We start from the raw sequence: 6,000 nt of genomic DNA, 5'->3' as shown, positions 1-6,000 counted from the left end.
CCCATGAACTCCAGTAGAGGGCACTCCAGTCAAGACTCTTGCATTTGGTGTCCAACTCCATTTCCCATAATCCCGTGCTTAGGGCTAATCACCACCAGGTGTTCCCCATTACCACTCCCCTATATATACTGTGTTTGGACTCTCAATGATGGTGAAGTCTTGTTTAGCCCGATCTAGCATTTCTGAGTGGTTTTCCTAGTGTCTGTTCCTTCCGTGTCTGATATTGGATAGTTTATACTGTCTGTGATTCTCTGCCGCCTGCCCCGACCTCTGCCTGGTACTGTTACTGATTCTGGATATCCCTTGACACACTTGATGCTGTTTCTGATTTCTGCCTGTCTGACCACTCTATAATAAACAACTGCATATGGTTTCGAATGTCTCTGACTCCACGTTACAATAGTGTTACCATACCTCCTCTGAAAATGGTTAAGATGCTAACGGACTTGTTTGAAGACACTAATCTCATTTCTATGCAGTAAATTCTACAGAAGTGGGTCAAATACAAGCGAGAAAAGTGTCAGGAACAGTTGCATACGATATATGTGCGATTTTATTGGACTTAACTTACCTAAAGCAGTGAAAACAGCAGCGAGAGACGGCGTGTCCAGCTTCAAAGTGTTGTCAGTCGCCCCGTTTCCATGGCAACTCCCTGCTCCAGAATTTGAATGCTACTCCAAAGTTCAGCGCGTGCTCATTAAAGCATGCAGAATTTACATAAACATATAAAGATTTTGTAAATAACTTAAATTTAATTAAATTATTATAAAAAAATTTATTTTTGTAGTTCTATGACCCATTCATAGGTGAAAAATGCCACCCTTGCATGTGATAGTCAGACAAAACAGCACCTTTATAGTGATAAGTATAAAAGTATAAAAATTTTATAGTTTAAGTAGTTTAACTTGGTGTTTTTTTTTTCTTTTTTTTGAACACTCAACCCCCTATTTAGCCTATTACAAAGTCTGCATGTAGACAGTATATATATATATATATATATATATATTAGTATATATGTATATATATATATACTGTATATTCCATTTTATCAATTAGTTGACTTGACTCTCTAACACTTGCACTTTCTATTTGTTTTCTAACTGCTTGTTTTCTTTTTTTAAAAAAAGAGTCTCTAACACTAGCTTTCTCTATTCTAGACCATCAAGGCCTACTTGTTTTCTCTCTCTCTCTCTCTCTCTCTCTCTCCTCTCTCTCTCTCTATATATATATATATATATATATATATATATATACACTGTATATATATATATAAAACTTGCTATGTGTACTGTGTTGGGCTAACCACCGAGACTTTTCATAGCACATACATATTATTATTCTTTTGGTGGTTTTGGTTGCTTCTATTGTCGTCATTTGTAAGTTGCTTTGGATAAAAGCGTGTGCTAAATGACTAAATGCGTGTGTGTGTACTGTGTAAACACTGGACTGACTATCGGCTTGCCAGTGGTGCAACACATGTCTACAGAACAAAATGAATTAACATTAAACATTTGACAAAGCTCGTTAAAATGTTTTGTGCATCATAATTTTTAAAACATTCAAATTCCACTTTAGAGTTTAAGTAGCTTAATATTCAGTGACAGACGGACAAACCACTATATAAAATAATAAATAAAAATAAATTGACCCTTTTCCTCTCTGTGAGAATGCACGTGCAGATATCCGATTCCTCTAACCAAGTTTCAAACTGTATCAGACTGTATCTGATTAGATGCATTGGCTGTATCGGTTGATAAGCCAACATGATTTCGACATTGAATCGATGTTTTATTTTTGGCGTAAGAATGTTCTGATGTACCGACCAAATAATGAACATTGATTCAACATCAAAATTTGATTGATGACCGATACTGACCTTTACAACCAAAAATCAAAGTTGAATCAATGTCTGCTTGCTATCTAGGAAGTATTGTTCTTTTAAATACTTTCCAGCATTTACACCGAAGTACAACAGTTAACGTACCTTACGGTGTTGGGGAGTGTTCAAAAAGGGTTTAAGTACTGAATTTTGAATTGATTTCTTGTAAAATCACTTACGTCCCCCTGAGAAACAATTACCTTCCAAATAGGGCTAAAGACAGTCTTTTCTGCTTGCCACAATAAATTGCTATTATTCTGCACTAAACAAGTGAATTTTGCCAAGATATTTTTAGAGATGATAGACAAGGTGTTATAGAACAATAATTTAATGAAAAACGTGGATGTAGCCTTTCATATAAACATAAGAATGGTTCTGTTAGCACATATGTAATGTGTAGTTACCCTACACATATGTTTGTTAAGTACAAGTGTGTAAAATGACATTAGTAACAACACTTTTTGGTAATGAACGTGTAAATGTGTAACAGGACTAACAGCACTTTTTGGTAAAGAAAGTGTTACACTTTATATTAGATTTATCATGTAATTACTCTGATGTTACACAGCATATAAATTGTGGTTGGTGTCCAGAATGTTACACTTTATATTAAGTGGACAGTTCCTGAGGAGTTACCATGTAAGTACACTGGTATTACAGTGGTGCACCAACTCCAACTCGAGATCCAGCTCCTCCCACTTTACATATCCCTAAACCTACCCATCTCCACCCCCTGGATCCCATTTCACCCCCAAACCTACCCATCTCCACCCCCTGGATCAAATGGTTCCAATTACTCTTATACATATTGTTGTTACAAAATGTAGTTATATATGTCCTGTTACACATTTGTACTTACACTAACCATTCGGAAAGTTGTTCTATGTGTGTAGTCGCTTTAGAGAGGGCAGGATTATTCACATGTCATGAAAGTTGCACCGCCTTTACTGCCACAACTCCCAAAATAACCTTTTCATTCCGCATCGCCTCATGAAGGTCCCCTCGCTGGATCTACTTCTCTGCTATCAACGAGAGGAACGTCTGTTCTTCCTCAGACAGACCACGAAACCGTTTGGTTGTTTAAAAGGTGGGCTCATTCAAAACAGGTGCGTTCGATCGTTGTCTGGCTGTGCTGATTAAATCTAATGGTTCTTTTGTGTTTGTGTCGCAAGTTCAGTGACACAGGTAGCAACGATTCTCTCCGGCCAATCCGTGATCAGCAGAGTTTACAAATCACGTTTCGGTAATGGTACGGTTCACTTGGTACTAAACCCCCCCCCCCACGATCTGCACTGTACCATGCGCCATATGTAAGTACACCTGTATTAGGGACACTTAATATAAAGTGGGACCATGAGGTTTTTTTTTTTTCAACATTTTGAACCAAAAATGTCAACTTGTGTAGCACTTACCTAAGCCATACTTTCCATCTTCATCCTTAGTTATATTCTGAAGGTTATCACAGAACTTATTAACAGAATGTTTTTTACGTGATGTACATACCATTTTGGGTTAAAAGTATGGCGATAATCACATTTAAATATGTGTTCATAGTATTTTAATATTAAAAAAAAAAAAAAAAAAAGATATCCAAAATCTGTTCTGTAAAACTTTGTAACACTAATATGTTGTTAAAAAAATTATTTTCAATTAATCTTTTTTTTTTTAATGACGTCAATTCGATATTGATTCTCAAAAGCCACAAATCGATCTTTTCCAGTATTTATTTCAGCAAACATTTAAAACAAGATCTGATTAATGTGAATCTTATCATTAGTCTTCTTCACTAGATGTCACCCTCTTGCGCAATGTTACAACGTAAAAGCCTGTCAGTCATTCAGTGCTTATCATGGCAGAGATACTGTTGACAAGAACCAAGAGTAAAGCAATATGCGTGATTTGCAATGCTCAGGCAAAATTCTATAGTAATACAAATCTGTGGAAGCATTTGACATCACGCGTAAAGGCGCCATGTTTTCCGCAATGAATGAATGAATGGCTTTGTTTACTACACACTTACTAAAGCGCAGATTATTCCCTCTGTATTTTCAGCCTCTGTCGTCTCACTATGATGATATAAATACAGGAATATCATCTCCAGCTGCTCTGAGAGTCACTTCATTAGTTTTTACCATTTAATTTGACAAAACTATCATCAAATCACATACACAGCAACTGCAAGTTCCTCATGGCAACCCATCAAAATAAAAGTTTAGTTTAATGTGAAGCAACTGTATCAGAAATATATTACTATTTAGCAGTATTAAGACTCAATGTAACAACAATGCTACTACTACTAATAAATATTAATAAACCTTTATTTTTAAAGGAATAATCACATTTGTTTTCTTTTTAATTTTAACAGTAAACCTCTGTTGTGCTGCACTTTGTTTGTCAACGGTGATTACACCGTTTACCAATCAGCTCAAGATAAAACACCTATAAATAATCAAGTACGTCCTACCTTCGTTATCTCTCGACTTTCAGAATCCCTCCGCCACCCTGATCTCACACCTTCAGCCAAGTTTCTACCCCAGCTCAGGTAGAAGCACTCGGGGGAGCACTTTGGGCTGGGCCGGACTCCGAGCTCAGACCCCTCTCCCTGGACGGGGTGGTGCCCCGGGCTCGGGAGTCTTGCCGGGCTTGGAGCTCCCTCCCCAGACAGCACGCCAAATACGCATAACCTTTATTTAATTATAAGTAAATGTGAACTCGTGAAAAGGATTTTTCATTTGATTAGGATAAATTAAATGAATGTTTTATGCCTTCATCAGATGATTACCAGAAAAATTAAGAAGAATATTTTATATGGCCCTATTATTGTTTAAAAAAGGAACCTATGCAAAAAAAAAAAAAAAAAAAAAATAGAATAGGTTTAAAATACAGGCTGTGGCTCTTAATTTCTTTTTATTAATTCACCATTTGTAAACTGATGTTTACTGTTAATTTTTTTTAAGAAATATCAATAGCATTTGTATTAAAACTATATTCACTGAATGTAATCAAACAAATCGAGAATCGAATCAAAATCACACATGGTGCACATGATGGGGGCCGGGGCTCTAGCTCTTATCAGTTTGCAGAGGAAGTAGAGACACTGCTGTGCTTTCTTGGTCAGTGATGTGGTGTTTTCAGTCCAGGAGAGGTCCTCTGTGATGTGCACACCCAGGAACTTGGTGCTGCTCACTCTCTCCACAGTCGCACCGTTGATGGTCAGAGGAACATGTTGAATGTCCACTCTCCTGAAGTTAACAACAATCTCCTTCGTCTTCTCCACATTCAGAGAGAGATTGTTGTCACTGCACCACCCGGCCAGGCAGCTCACCTCGCTCCTGTAGTTTGTTTCATCTATGTTGCTAATGAAACCCACCACAGTCGTGTCATCTGCAAACTTAATAAAGAGGTTGGAGTTCTGTGACGGTGTGCAGTCGTGGGTTAGCAGAGTGAAGAGGAGGGGGCTCAGCACACATCCTTGGGGGGCCCCAGTTTTCAGTGTGTTGGTGCTGGATGTTTTCATGCTGACCCGTACTGCCTGAGATCTTCCAGTCAGAAAGTCCAACAACCACTTGCACAGCGAAGAGCCCCAGCTGGACCAGTTTGTGAATGTGCTGTTGAGGGATGATTGTGTTGAATGCTGAACTGAAGTCTATGAACAGCATTCTGATGTATGAGTATTTTTTCTCTATATGTGTGAGTGCTGAGTGGAGGGCAGTGGCAATTGCGTCATTGGTAGAGCAGTTGGACCGATATGCAAACTGGTAGGGTTCCAGGGACGGGGGGAGGGCAGACTTGATATGGTGCACGTTTAGCCGTACAATGCACTTCATGAGAATAGGAGTAAGTGCAACTGGATGGTAGTCATATTAAAGCAGGATGGAGACGGCTTTCTTCGGGACTGGAATGATGGTGGTAGCTTTGAAGCATGTGAAGACAACAGGCTCACTAAGCGAGATGTTGAAAATGTCTGTGAAGACATCAGTGAGTTCTGCTGCACAATCTCTCAGTACACGCCCAGGAATGTTGTCAGGACCCAGAGCTTTTCATGCGTTGATCCTGCTGAGGGATCTCCTCACGCTATCCATGGTCAGCGTCATCACCTGGTCACCGGGAGGAGGTGGAGT

The sequence above is a fragment of the Cyprinus carpio genome, chromosome B14 (assembly GCF_018340385.1).
Source record: "Cyprinus carpio isolate SPL01 chromosome B14, ASM1834038v1, whole genome shotgun sequence".
NCBI classification, from domain to species: domain Eukaryota; kingdom Metazoa; phylum Chordata; class Actinopteri; order Cypriniformes; family Cyprinidae; genus Cyprinus; species Cyprinus carpio.
Note: the sequence above shows the minus strand (reverse complement) of the source record.